General features: G+C 45.4%; 1 long non-coding RNA gene across 1 annotated transcript in view; it reads left to right on the top strand.

Moving 5' to 3' along the window:
* LOC106724602 overlaps nucleotides 1–12,532 on the top strand; it is a 37,591-nt gene extending 25,059 nt beyond the window's left edge. Inside the window, exon 3 of the long non-coding RNA XR_001360453.1 lies at nucleotides 11,474–12,532. This is a non-coding gene — a long non-coding RNA (uncharacterized LOC106724602). The remainder of the gene's footprint in view (nucleotides 1–11,473) is intronic.
* Nucleotides 12,533–14,583: the final 2,051 nt, after the last annotated feature.

Below are 14,583 nucleotides of genomic sequence, written 5' to 3'. Positions count from 1 at the left end.
AAGGCCTCTTCCTTAGACTCTTCCAGCCCTCTGCACACGCACGGTTTACATGTAATCATCTGAAGCTCTTTAGAGAGCAGGAGGTTTATATAGCCTTTCACTGAGCAAAGTGAGGGAGCAAAGGTAAAGAGAAATGATAACCTGCATAATTGAAATGGCCAACAACTTAATTAGGGTGTATTCTGGCCAAGTGTGTGTTTAGGGCCTGATTTTTGACATCTGTGGGAATGGACCTTCCTCAGTGACTAACCCCAGGGCGGTAGCTCCAGGACAGGGGGGCAGCATGTGGGCATTTTCATGCCACTTTGCTTGGAGACATTCTGCTTTTATGATTAGGACCAGGTGTCACCTCTGCCTTCGTCCTAAGGGTGAAGGATACTTCCAGATATCAGCCGTCCAGCTTTTTAATGGCATCCACACTGGGATGTGGGAGGGGCAGAAGGTGCAAGACGCAGGCACAAATTCGTGACTTTATTTGCCTTTCCAGTTCACTAGGATTTTGGTCTGGCACGTGATAGGTTTGTTTTGGACCCCGTGAGAAGGGGTTCAATTACCAGACACCTGCGAAGAACCTCTCTGGAGAGTGGCCTCACCCACACAGTGAGACCCTAAGGCCTGAGTCAGAGAAGCCTTGAGCTCAGTTTAGTCCTGTTTTCTGCTGGCCATTTGATAGCAGTCGGGACCTCATTATAATCAGAACTGCCAAATGGAACTTTCCCACACCCAACCCAGACTAACAAGAGAATATTGACTTGGAGTGATTTCGAGGTCCAGAATTCCATTTTTCCGCTCAATATAAAAATCTTCATAGAAGCCAAAATCTTTAAGAAAAAAGCAAACCTTAATGTGGGGCCCAGCCTTAGCCTCGACCTTGTCTCCAATAAATGCAAAGGGCTACAGGAATTGCAGAATCCACAGTGTTCAGCGGGTGAGTGAGTGCCTTATGGTAGAACAGACAGAAGAGCCCAGATGGGGGTTTCTACAGGAAGTAAGGTCCAGTGACTAGCAATGGCTCAGAAGTCACGAGTGTCTGGGTTTATGTTTTTAATAACTAGAGTGTAGACTTTTACAGCTAATTCTCAGTATATAATTTTTAAAAAGTCTATCTACGTTTATGGGTGAACTCCTCTTTTCCAGGGGCAGTGCTGGACCCTAGGACTTCAGAGAGGTCATGGTCCACTCTTGGAAGGCCCTCATTTCTGCTGGGGGAAGGGCAGGTGCTCCAATAGCATGAATCCAACCCATGTAGCCAAATTTCTGCATTGTTACAATGCCTGGCTTATAGGAGCCCAATAAATGCTTGTGGAATGAACTTATCTGTTAAAAGGGGAGTGTTGTATTTCTTATCTTTCTGTTGTGTGAGTTAGAGAGTTAACATTCACAACTCATTTCAGGTCCCTACATGCTATATAAGTACACATTATTAAATATCATCATAATAAATTAGGGTCCTAAACAGCCAATTATATTTTCTTATGAAGTTAGTGACATTTAGGTCCTTTTGTTGGGCAGATGGCATTATATTGCACCTGTTGGAAAAGTAGGCATTTTGGGAAGGGACATTCATTCAAAACTATCTATACTAATAAAAGGGTAATATGCTAATTAGACCAGATAGACCAGATGTCATGTCCTTCTGGACATCCTTCTGGACAAAGCCATGGTGGCTGCAAGGGCCGAGGAGGGCAGGCAGCCACAGCAGCTGCTAGGGCTAGCAGTGGCAGCAACAGTGGGGTGATGGGGGTGGCACCTTCCCCTGATCGGCCAGGTCACCTCCCGCTCCCGGGGAATGGGCCTAAGCCATCAGTAAGACATCCCCTGAGGGCTCTTGGACTGTGAGAGGGGGCAGGCCGGGCTGAGGGACACCCCCCCAGTGCATGAATTTTCATGCACCGGGCCTCTAGTTTATAATATAGCAAAACACTGGGCTTCTTAATACATGTGTTTGTGTTGTTTTCCAAGGAAGTAACACAGCTGACCTAGCCCTAAATTATTATGATTTTCTGTAACACTCCCTTTGAATGGAACTTCTGAAATCAGAAGACCATGATTTCTTACAGCTCATCTCCATTTCTTCTTCATTTCTGGTTTTCTCTTTCACTTTCTGGATTGGCTTTTAACTCCAATTTGTTCTCGGCCTCCTCTCTCCTTGACATGGCTCTCTCCTTTGTGTCTGTCTCTTCTTGGCCCTCTCATCCCTGTCTCCATCCTCCTCTCTTTCCCACTCCTGCCAACATATTCCATTTCTTGGGGATGTCCCTCACACCACTTGTGAACCCAATTGTACTATGGTCTGTTGGGGTCTCCTGAGCAGCTGTTTGTGGCTGGACTTCTAAGCTTTCATAACCCACCCCCTCCTAGTGTACTTCTGGGCAGGAAGCACTGTAGCAGCCAGAATGACTTCCTCATTGCCCTGCAAAGGCCATTGTTGCTTCTTGGGCCTTGGCTCTTGTTAATATCCTCCCTGGAAGTTGTCCTCTTCTGTTGCACCTTTCTAAACTCCATGTATCTGTGGACCATCTCCTCTTTTTTGCCCTTTTGTATTTCCTTGATTTTCCCCTCTTCTAAGCGTCTACTACCCACAATTTTGCAAGTCTGTTGTATCTTATAGCGTAGTCTTAACTTCTCACACAAACACTAAGCTTCTTACAGCTTCAAGAAGCTACGGTGCTGATTGTGTGCCAGGTTCAATATGAAGGTGCATCACATTATTATTTTGTTTAATGTTCATGACAGCACTATGAGGTTGGCATTACTATTATTTCTGTTCTACGGATCAGAAAACTAAGACCCAGAGAGCATACTGGCTTATCTAAGGTCACACAGTTAATAAGAGGTAGAGCTGGGTTCTGTAGAAGTCAGTATGCTACACCACCCAATCCCATCAGGATGGAAAGACTTAATCCTTCAGCTGCTAGGAGTGCTGCTGGCCCATAGGCCTCAGCTGTCAGCCCCTCTGTTAATTGCCTTTGCTCAAGTGAACCTCTTCACTCAATGTCATATCCCTTTGCTGGGAAACCTGTATCCAAAGACTGGTTTCCAGAGGGGCATAAAGGTCTGTCTACCTCACCCCACCTTGGGACAATTACTAAGTGCAAACCAGCTTAGAGTTCTCTGCTAGGTTAGTTGAGGCCTTTGTCATCACTACATCAGAGCCCAGCTTCTCCCATGGCCCAGTCATCTTTCCTTCCCTTTGCTTTCCCTCTGAAAATAGTGATTTGAGCAAGAGCATGCATTAATAAACTTCCTGCTCATAAATATCTGGTTGAAAGTCAGACTCTCAGAGAACCCAATCTAAATAGTTGGTACCAGAGGTAGTCTGAGAAAGGTGATGCTAAAAGGGGATTCTGGAGCTTGATCACCTGCTAGCTACTGGCTACAAGGACCCCCTCTCTAAGGTTAGATAGAACAATGCAAGATCCTGGCACAAGGTAGCAGAGGTGAACTGGAACAGTTTGCTGATGGAAGGGAATGCACTAGTGGGTGAATGTATCAGGCATTTGAGAAATATGGAGAAATAGTAATGATAATAGCAATGGCATTGAATGACTATTGCTGAGGGCAATTAATGCTTTGGGAAAAAGAGCAATAAACTAGCAGTTAAAGGCTTGGTGTGAAAACCAGAAGGCCTCACTGATTAGACAGAGGGTGAGCCTCATTTCTTCTAGTTAAAGTTGGAGATTAGGGCTAGAACCTAATTATAAGGTTAGTGGAGTTTTAGGGAAGATTGAATGCTCATCCTTGGTAGGTGTGCTATACCAACCAGGGTTCTGATTGGAAAAGAACAGGGTTTTGAGATAAGAGACAGTGACATCTGAGCTGACACATTTGAACATCTTGGGTCTTCAGATTCCCCTAAACTCTTTGAGCCTACAGAGGAGGCCCACTCCACTCTGTTAAAGACGAGCACTATTCCTTTCTTGCTTGAAGAAGGTGCAGAAGCCTCTGCCTTGTACAAATGTGTCCTTCTCCCTTTAAGATCTGCCCCTATGTCACCTCTGTTGGCAGCCAGACTAATAAAAAGGATTAAATTACAACATTGGGGAAGTGCTGGGCCTACTAGGGGAGGAAAGGCACTATGCATTGAAGGAACTGCAAGATCTAGCCAACAAATACTGGCAGGATCTGGGTCATTATTTAAAGGACTGGGGTCTGAGAGTACTGGATCAAGGTGGGTGGAATATCCTATTTAATAAAAGGCCAGGACCATAAGCTAATGACCAGAACGACCGCTGGACCAGTTGCCATGAGGTGCATTGACGATCGCAGCATGAGGAACAGGGAACCACGGCAAACAGGGGGGTGGCGGCGGGGCAGATTGGGGAATATTGAGCGGCAGCAGGCGGCAGGCAGTGGGCAGTGGGCGGCTGTGAGCATTCAGTGGCGAGTGGCAGCAAGCATTGCGGGGCGGCGGCTAGCGTTGCAGAGTGAAGCGGGGTGATGAGCATTGCAGGGTATTGCAGGGCGGGGAGCATCACAGAGCGTTGTGGGGTGGGGAGTGTCGAGGAGTGTTGTGGGGCGGTGAAGGCGAGCATTATGGAGCATCAGGGAGTGTCGCTGGGTGGCGGAGGCAAGCATCACGGAGTGTTGCGGGGCAGCGGCTAGCATCGCAGGGTAGGGCTGGCGACAACGAGCATTGTGGTGCGTTGGACATGACCCTGATCACAGGCTAGGCCTAGGGACCCTACTTGTGCACGATTTTGTGCGCTGGGCCTCTAGTAATGTTGTGCTACAGAGAATTTATCTATATGGGAACACTCTTCTGGGATACAGGACATCTGACAATGGTCCTGGGATGCTGCTACTATTCTGATAGGGTGACTCTCAGAAACTTGGATAAAGTAATAGTCCATGTAAAACAAAGTAGAAATAAATTACTATGAAAGTTGGTGGGAGAATGAAAAGTCTCAGAGAAATGGGCATGAGAGAGTGGAAATATCACAGTAAGGTCAGAAATCTCACCTATTCATTATGCTCAGTGGGAGGGTCCAGAAGACAGACTACGCATATTTTGAAAAGTAGCCCCTGGTATGCTCTGGTACTCTGCCTATTAGTTGTCAAATGATTATGAAGCTAGAACTGTCCATGATAAACTGTTTTTTGATAGACCCAGCAAGTCATAGGTTGAGTGAGTAAGCCCAGAAATAATCCATTGCAAGATGAAAGGGGTGCACTCAGGACTGGGCATGAGCAGGCCAAAGGGCATAAGTAGACTACCCATGTCATCATCCACCACCTCTTCCTCAGTGCACACCTGTGGCCACATGGGAGTCCCTTATGACCAGTTGATGGAGAATGTAAAAGACTGAGCTTGGCTCATGAATGTATTGACTTGGTATGTGGCTGCAGACAGAAAATGGACTGCTGCTGCATGAAAGCCCTACTCAGTGGTGACCTTGAAGTCAGCAATTAGTAGAAATACTCCCTATGGGCATAGCTTCAAATGATGTACTTGCTTGCTCATCTACTTTGTGAGGAAATAGAATATATATGTAAACTCAGGGTCATTGGCTGAATGATCAGGAGCCAAAAAAAAGATGGGAAGACAAGGGGTTCTGAGAAAAAGGTATTCCTGTGGAAATGGGTGTGAAAGTATGACAATCTTTGTATGAAAGGTTAACATCTACTAGAGAACATCCAGAACAGAAAAGGTACTAAATAAACATGAAGATAGCATGGCTAGGCCAGTTGATATCAACTAGCCACTGCCATTGATTAACCTAGCTCTGACACAATAGGTACATAAATGGAGTAGCCATGGGGGATTTGGAAGCTATACATGTGTCCACAGCATGGTTCCCACTCACCAAACTGATGCAGCTATTGCTGCTGCCAAATGTCCAATTTGTCCGCAACAGAGAACAATGCTTAATATGGCCTTATCCTTTGAGGTCGCCAACTGGCCACTTGGTGGCAAGTTGGCTGCATTGCTATAAGGGGCAGCAATTTATTTTAACTTGAAAAAATAATATTCCAGGGTTTGCCTTTCCTGCCTGCAGAGCCTCAGATGGCACTACCATCTGCATCTGAGGGCTTAGAGCATCCACTCACAGGGATTCCACATCACATCCTGTCACATCAAGGGATCTACTTTATGCCAATGGAGGTGCACCAGAGGGCACATGGCAATGGGATATCCTTACCTCTCTCATATAGTACCACCTAGAAGATGCTGGTCTGCTGGAGTGATGGATTGGCCTCTTGAAGGCAAAGCTGAGGCACCAGCTTAGCACTGTTGTCTGTGAAGATCAGGCACCATCCTCTAGGGTGCAGACTACATTATAAATCATTGGACATTATATGGAGCTATGCTCCAATAGGAAGAACACATGAGCCTAGGGGTGAAAGTAGTGTGGCTTTACTTACCATTACTCCCTGTAACCCACTCAGGGAATTTGTACTTCCCTTCTCCCAAACTCTGGACTCTGCAGGCTTAGAGGGCTTGGTTTCCAAAGGAAGAAAGCTCCCAATGGGGGACACTGAGTGGCCAGATTATTATGACCACCTGACGTTTGTAGGCAAATTAGCCGTACACTGCATCGTATGGGTTATGGCTTGCAGGGGGGTTAGTGAGGGGCAACCAAAGGACCAAGCAGCAGGCTGCATGGGGCGACCAGGCCCATAGGAGGGGCAGGTGGGGGAGACCAAGCTGGCATGGGGGGGCAATTGGGGTGACCAGGCCGGCAAGGAGGGCAGTTGGGGGTGACCAGGCCAACAGGGGGGCAGTTAAAGGTGATCAGAGACAGGTGAGCAGTTAGGAGCCAGGGGTCCCAGACTGTGAGAGGGATGTCTGACTGCTGGTTTAGGCCCGATCTGGCCTAAACCAGCAGTCAGACATCCCCCAAGGGGTCCTGGATTGGAGAGGGTGCAGGCTGGGCTGAGGGGAACCCGCCCCCCCCGCCCCCCGCATGAATTTCATGCACTGGGCCTCTAGTAAGAAAATAAATAAGAGAAATAAGACATAGTTCTTGCCCTTAAGAAACTCACAGTCAAGTGAAGGAAAAAGATACTTAACCAAATTGTTACAAACACTATGGTAAATGGAGTGGTAGAGATGAGCATAGAGAAAATATGCCTTATTCAATCTGGTGCTCAGAGAGGAATCATGGGAATGCATTTCCAGGGGGAGCTGATGCCTATGCTTAGTCTTGTAGAATAAGGAAAAGAAGATCAGGGTGCAGTGGAAGAATATTCCAGATACAGCAAAGGTACAGGTGAAAAATAGTGTGGATGGATGCTGCTGGAGCATAGAGGACAAGGTAAGGTAAAGCAGGGCTCTTCTATCCATGTGGAGGAGCATCAGCTCTATCCTGGGGGTGATGTGGATTCAGTGAGGAATGGGGTTCTAATGTGTCCTTCAGTCTTTTTTCTTCTGTCTCCTGCTTGAAGCTCTCTCTCTTAGTTCCTCAAAAGGCAACTGCCTGATTGTTGTTTGGTCATTAAACATAACGCCTTACAAAAGCATTTTACACAGATAGCAGATCTCAGTTCTGGCAGATAGTAGTGAATCCGGCTGCTGAAAAGACATCATTGAGGTTGGTCTGTAGCATTGGACTTGCTGATGCTTTTTTAGCTTTTCTATATTGTTGAAAATTACCCCATTTCCACTTAATTATTTAAAACAGCAATGTCCAAAGGGACAGCAAAGAAAGCCAATGATGGCTTGTGGGCTCAGAGCTCCAGGAGAACACTGGTTCTTTGAAATAGCCGTCTAGAAGCTTGGAAAGCATCTGAATGTTGTTGAAGCTTGGAAAGACCTTGGTGGTGTGGGCCACTTGACTGAGTCAGTGAAACTCACTAATGATCCTTCTGAGGACAGAGAGCCCACACAAGATTACCACCCAATTCTAGTTACAAAACCCAAGATTTCAGCCTCCCCAGGAAGCCTAAAGAAAGGCTCTAACTCCAATGATCAGACAATACTGTAGCCAGGGATGAACTGATATGTGAAAAAGGGGAAAAAAAAGTCAAGAAAAACCATCATGGATTAGGAAACAAAGGAGACATGTGAACTACTTTGGCAACAAGTTCCTGACCAAGTTAAACGTCAACACTGGATTCCAGGTAGCTCTACTTTGGCAACAAGTTCCTGACCAAGTTAAACGTCATCACCAGTGTAGCATCCACCATTCTATGTAGATAAATTCAAATATGAGGTAGAGGTCACCTTTGGTTTCTTGGTTGTTTTATTCCTGAATAAACACACAAAACACAAAATAATGGCTTGAGGAATAATCAGCAATCAGATTAAGAACTATTGCCAGTCTACAAGCATGGAAACCATGCTTATTTGCAAAGGTGTGGTTTTGTAAAGTTATGTCACCAGAATGTCCCACTTGGGCCAACTGTTCCAAATTAGGGATCCATAAAAACCTCAAAGAACTGAACAGTTTGTATCCTGGGTTAACACTTGGTCTTCCCTCATTTCCCATCTAGTCCACACAGATCTAATGCCAAATTTGTTCCAACATAGCCCAAGGTGTCAACCTACATACTACACACAGAGACTCAGAGCCGAATGTCTGTGGTGGGCTGCTAGTGAAAATCAAGTTTGAAATTAGACATGATAATTGAGAGGTACAGGGTATCCTTTAGAAATTAGATAAAAGTTTAATACAGCTAAGATTGTGTAAGACAATCACGAAAGGTGAGCGCTTCAGCCGAAACTGTGGGACCATCCTCTGTGAGTAGCTTTTTGTAAGCAAAACACCTGCTATAAATTGAATGTGGGACAAGCCTTAAAATGTGGTTTCTTTTTAACCTATTAAAACCACTATTAAATTTAATTCAAATGTTGTAGATCTGCATTAAAATGGTCAGATTTCTAAGTGGCTGGAAGAACTGAGAGTTGAAAGTCCTCTGGGGGGTCTTTAGGTTTCTAATCCTGTCTCTGTCCCCTCCTTCACCCAATTGCTGCTCTCTCCTCTGCAAAAGCCCCTTTCAGTCCCTAGCAAATTAGATTTTGGTAAGCCCAGTATAATTTCCATCCTGTTTCCATTAGAAGCCAGGTGGTGCTCACAGTGATTCACTTGGTTGCCCTGCCCAGAAAGGACCAAAGTCCAGAACATCAGCTGCCAACAATTCTTGTTGAGCTTGACTGAAAGATTGATCAAAAGGGGAAGTGAGTTCTGCTTGGTTCCCAAAAGACATTAGAATGGAAAAAACACAGCCACCATGTCTTTTTTGGTGGAGACGACAATTTAAACAAAGAGATAACATTGGACCCAGAGAGACTTTCAGCCCCAAACCTATGGATCCATTTTATGAAGGTTTGAGTTTTAGAAAAAGAGGTGGAGAGGTGGAATTTCCAGACCCAGCTCTGCTTCCAACCTTAGGACCTCGGTTTCCTTACCCGAAGCATGGTAGGGTGATGTAATGGTCTCTGAGTTTTCTTTCACCTTGAAAAGCTCATGACAAAGAATCACATATGGCCACCCTGGATGGCAATGTTGCTACTGTGTGTTTTCTTTAAACTGAGTTTCAAATCCATTCAATATGAAATAGATTAGTAATGGAAACCAGAAACTCTGAGGAGGCCACCCTCATACATAGGGAATTTACTGACTTGCCTTGTGTATTTGTGTTTATTTCTGCTGACTCCTATGTGGGGGTGGATTCTAGAGAAGTAACATTTATATGAATCCAAGTGGAGAGACAAGTTTTCTCCCTCATCTCCCCTTCCCAAACAATCCAGCTTAGTTCATCATCTTGTGTTGACATTACTTATGAATGCTAATGAGCTCATAAATGCTAATTAATAACTCCATGTGCTTCTATATTTACTGGCAAATATAAGGATCCAGGTGCAGTGTAGACCTGGCCCCAAACAGAGTACATATCTCCACTTCTGAGCTGAGAACATGGGGGGGATGACTCTTGCCGTACTGCCAATGTTGGGGGCCTTCCCCACCTCTTAATAAGTGCAAGAGCTAGAATTAAACTCATAAAAGCACCGTCCTCTGATTTCCCATGGAGAAAATAAATCGTACTGCCAATGTTGGGGGCCTTCCCCACCTCTTAATACATGCAAGAGCTAGAATTAAACTTATGAAAGCACCATCCTCTGATTTCCCACAGAGAAAATAAATCATAGTCAAACCCAGTCCATAGCAACATTGGGTTGGACTCCCAATCTTTGAGGAGACATCAAAGTTCAGTGGTAGTGTGGGAACCCTCCGGCCCGGTGTGGAGCCTTTGTTCTTTTATGGGTGTCGCTGTCTCTGTCTCCTCCCCAGGGCGATGAGCAGTGTCAGGCAGGAGCTCAGCCTGCCAGAAGCCAGGCCTCCTTAGATACGTGCTGCTTTGACTCTGCTGATTGAATGTGTGCTTTGCTTTGGTAGACCCTGAACTTTCCTCAGCAAAGAAAATGAGGTCTGACCTTGGTTCTGATAATCATGTTACCTGGAACTTATCAAACACTTACCACGCACCAGGCTTTAGCACCGAATGAATGCCCCTCGACTATACGATTGTGTATAAACACCTGTGAGCATTTGGTATCCTGAGACAGAAGGGTATATATCTTGCCAAGGTCAATAAGTAAGTAGCAAAGCTGAGATTTGAACGCAGTTGCCTTCCCGCATGAAGCTCTCGCTACACTGCCCCCTTGGTGCAGCTCCAGGGGCTACTGCAGATTCCAGTGCTAGGGGGGTCCTGCTCAGGTGGCTCTGTGATGGCGTGATGGCAGCAGCCTGCTCTCTAGGGGTCCGCCATCCCCTTCTTTTACAAGATCAGTTTCCTCCCAGCCTGGAGAGTTGGGCTGGGACCCAGTTCCTTGGTTGGCTGCAATCGCCTCTGAGCCCCGGAACCCCTCCTGACGGAAATCACCCTTTCCCCACCAGTGCTCTCCCTTCTTCTTCCTTCTCTCCTCTCAGGGCCCAACTCCATCCCATAGTAGCCGTGGCCTGGCCCTATTTTTAAAGTGACTGCAAAATCAACTGAGGATCACCCCTAGGAGAGAGCTGCAGTTGCAGGGGAGCCCAGCTCGGGGTGCACACTCACATCCTTCATTAGATCCAGGCTGGGGAGCAGCACCAGCTATTGCTTTCAGATGGGCTTCCCAGGAGTGGAGGAACTTTTCTTTGTGAAGAAAGAGAGAGACTTTATAAACCTTGTATTCTTTTCAAAGAGGCCTTATGGGTGGCAAGGCACAGCCTCGAGGAGGAAGCGGGAGAGGCAGCAAAGAGTTGCTAACTATAAGCCTGTGCAACATGCTTTCTAAGGGTGGGCTGAGGGAGGCAGGAGGGGAGATGCCCTCAGCCCCTACCTCCTTGGGCATGATGAGCCATGGGCGGTTGGCACCTCTGCTGCTGTGCTCTTGGGCAGCCCAGCTCCCTCCATCCCTCCGTTGCTGCTCCTTGCTCTGGGTGGTGCTGGTGGAGAAGGGCCCAGAGCTGCGTCTGCCAGCCCATCAAATGCCAGCAGCTGCACAATCCTGGGATAATTGCTCATATCTGTTTCTTCTCTTCTCCAGGCCTCGAAGAGTGTTCCAGGAACGAACTTTCCACAGTATGATGACCTGCAAAAGCAGCCCTTCCATTTACATTTCAAACTCTAAGTCAGCCGTGTCAAAGTTTGAACCGGGCTGGGGAGGAGGATAATGGGTCAAATGCAATTAGCAGCCCAGAGAGCTGCGCATTGCAGTCTGATTTATTTTTTTGCCCATCAGATTCCAAGAATCCTAGTGCTTAAAAGCAAAGAAACAATCACTCTATTGTTCTGCAATAAAGCCCAGTTAATTCGAAAATCAATTGCCCCACCAGGTGGGGCACACCCTGGCCCCAAAACAGATGGGGTCAAAAACTCCCCCAAAACGCAGTCTTGTTAAATTAAAAACTTGATCCAGGAGTGGAACAAATAGGAGCCCTGAATGGAACAGGTCCACTCAGGCGAATTCTTTCTTCTCCCACTCCTTTTAAAGAAAAGAAAACCCACCATTCCACTCTCATCAGTGCTCGCATCTCTGTAGAAGCGCAGGCGTCCACCCTTTGCAGTACAGTGTGTTACTTTAATTAGTCTGAAAATTAAAGGGCAACTCTGGGCCAATGCGAAAGATGATGAAAATACATGTGCATCCCATGCAATCCTCTCATTTAATGAACAGTCTTGTAAACTATATGGCTCACTTTAAGGCGGTCTCGAGGTATAACAAGTCCATTTAAATATCCACTTAATACTTAACAGGATGTGAGGGACACAGTATAGCATACGGTCCCTTCTCAAGTTTCACTGTCTGAAATGTTTCAAAGCTGACCCAAGTCAACCCGAAAAATGTTTAACACCCTGGGCTTGAACACAAGAAACTCTGTGATGAACAGACATTCAATTACATTTTTTAGAAGTGAGAAGCATTTTTGTAAAATAGCGACTCTGGAAACTAATTGGCAGCCGCGAAACTTGTGAGCGAAGGCCAAATCTTGTGGGGAACTTTTACTACAGTAACACGACTCAAAGAAAATGGGAATAAAGGGCATCTTTGTTTCCCAGTCAAATTAGCTGATTAAGAAATAAAACATCTTAACGTGTTTTTAAATGTAGAATTAATTATTTATGTGAAAAAATTAAAGGCACATTATATGAATCCTACCCTGTGCATGAATTGAATGGGGCAGAAATTGTAATCCGTGTGGATCCGCGTCTTGGGTCATTAAGCAAAACTAAATATTAAGAGCTCTGGTTATTGAAAAAAAAAATTGCATTCAGGTCACATGTTGTGCTTCCCATTTTGATTTTCAAAGTCCAGATTAGTTATGGTGCACATGAAAAATGTGATTCAGAACAAGAACACTGCTCTGTACAGGCTGAGTACTGAGAGTTGAATGGAAGGAGAAAACAGCCCTACAAAGAGCAAAGCCTACTCCTGGGAGAACACAGGCCTTTTGCTCTAAGGCACCCAGGGAAGGATTCACAGAAAGAATCGGAACAGGCCACTCTTTATTTTGCTAATGGGTGAGCATGGAACTCACGCAAACAAGAAAACCTAAGTTACTCCTTAGACTCAGGAAAGAAGTGGCCAGGTGACCTTTGACATCTCAGGCCCCCTTGTCTCAGCCGAAGACCTTCAGCCCTGACCTCTTAACATTCCAATATCCTGAAGCCAGGCCCTGCTCAAGCCAGGACTGCAAATTATCTCTGAGACCTGGATAAACATCTACTGGGCCACTGTTTTGCAAGGTGTGGTCTAAGGACCACCTGCATTAGAATTACCTGGGCCCTAGGAATCACTGGGCCAGATGGGGATGGGGTCCAGGGTTTTACCTTTTGAACACATTGACCAGACACTATAAGAATAGTAAAGTTTGAGACTCCCTGTACTAGTGTCCACTTAGAGATGACTAGAGTACATTTCACTAAATTTCTTTAATGGGTTCCCTTTAGTGAAAAGCATTTATTCAACTGTGGAAGCTTATCCACAAATCCTTCAGTAAACCCCCCCCCCAAAAAAAAAGTCCTCCCGTCCTTTTCTTCATTTCTCATGGCATCTCTTCACAGAGGGAGTATAGGAATGCTTTGTCCTTTAAAATAAGTTCAGCGAGTACTTGAAAAGTCATTTGGCAGGAGATGAGGGATGAGACAAAGGGGGAAGATTAATGACGAACAGAATCAGAGTCCTTGCTAAAATAAAAATGGATTCACACCCAACTTCTTGTGAAGGGTAAGACATATGGCAGCTCATGTGGGAAGCGAGCGTGCTCAGTAGAAAGAGGTCCTGCTGCAGAGCTGTGTGCTACGGGGTGCAGCTTTCTCAGCCAAAAGCAGAGCATCACGTGCTCCGGGGAGATGCACCGTCTCCCCGATGTGATGAGAGAGGCTGACTTTCTGAAATTCAATGCTGCCTGAACGGCTTTAATACTTTTAATAAGTTTCTCAAGATGATCAGGTTTGGGGTTTGCATCTTGGTTTTGTTCTTATCTTGGGGTGGCCTGACAGCCCATCATCTGCTGTAACTGTGAATGGAAGCCGTTGATAGATTAAGGTTCCTCATTTGTAAAATGGAAAACACCGTCCTCTATCATTTCTAAGAACTGTGAGGAGGAAAGTGCTGGCCACTAGAAATTGTGTCTAAGTTTTAGCTACAAACTACGGATGCATTATTCTTCTACATCTTCTTTTGGGCTTTTTAGAGTTTTTGCCAGGAAATGCCAAGACACACATGGAACTGTTTTGTTTTGTTTTTTAGGAGAGGGAAGAAGGGCAATCATTTGTACTTAGTCATGTTATGCACCAACCTTAAAGTAGCAAGGGCCCAATAGACTTCAGGATTCTATTTCTGGGATTCATTCAAAATTATAAACATATAGATATACAAAGGATATTTACAAATGTGGCTCTTGTTATGCGTACAGTAGCAGGGACACGAGTTCAGTTTTAGTCCATGGAAAACGACTGCTTAATAAGAGCTTTCCCAATCCCGAGTCCCCTTTCAGATAAGTTTCCACACTAAGTTTCATCGCCCTACTAGAATTTCCTTTGGAATGTTTGTGCTAAATTCCTTTCTCCCTGATTGAAGTATACAACACAAAATCTAGCTTCAGGACTTAAAAAAGTAATTCACCAAAATACACAGAGATGTAGAAAAACTTG

This window comes from Myotis brandtii, unplaced genomic scaffold (genome assembly GCF_000412655.1).
Source record: "Myotis brandtii unplaced genomic scaffold, ASM41265v1 scaffold90, whole genome shotgun sequence".
Lineage (NCBI taxonomy): Eukaryota > Metazoa > Chordata > Mammalia > Chiroptera > Vespertilionidae > Myotis > Myotis brandtii.
This window is presented reverse-complemented; position numbering and strand designations above follow the sequence as displayed.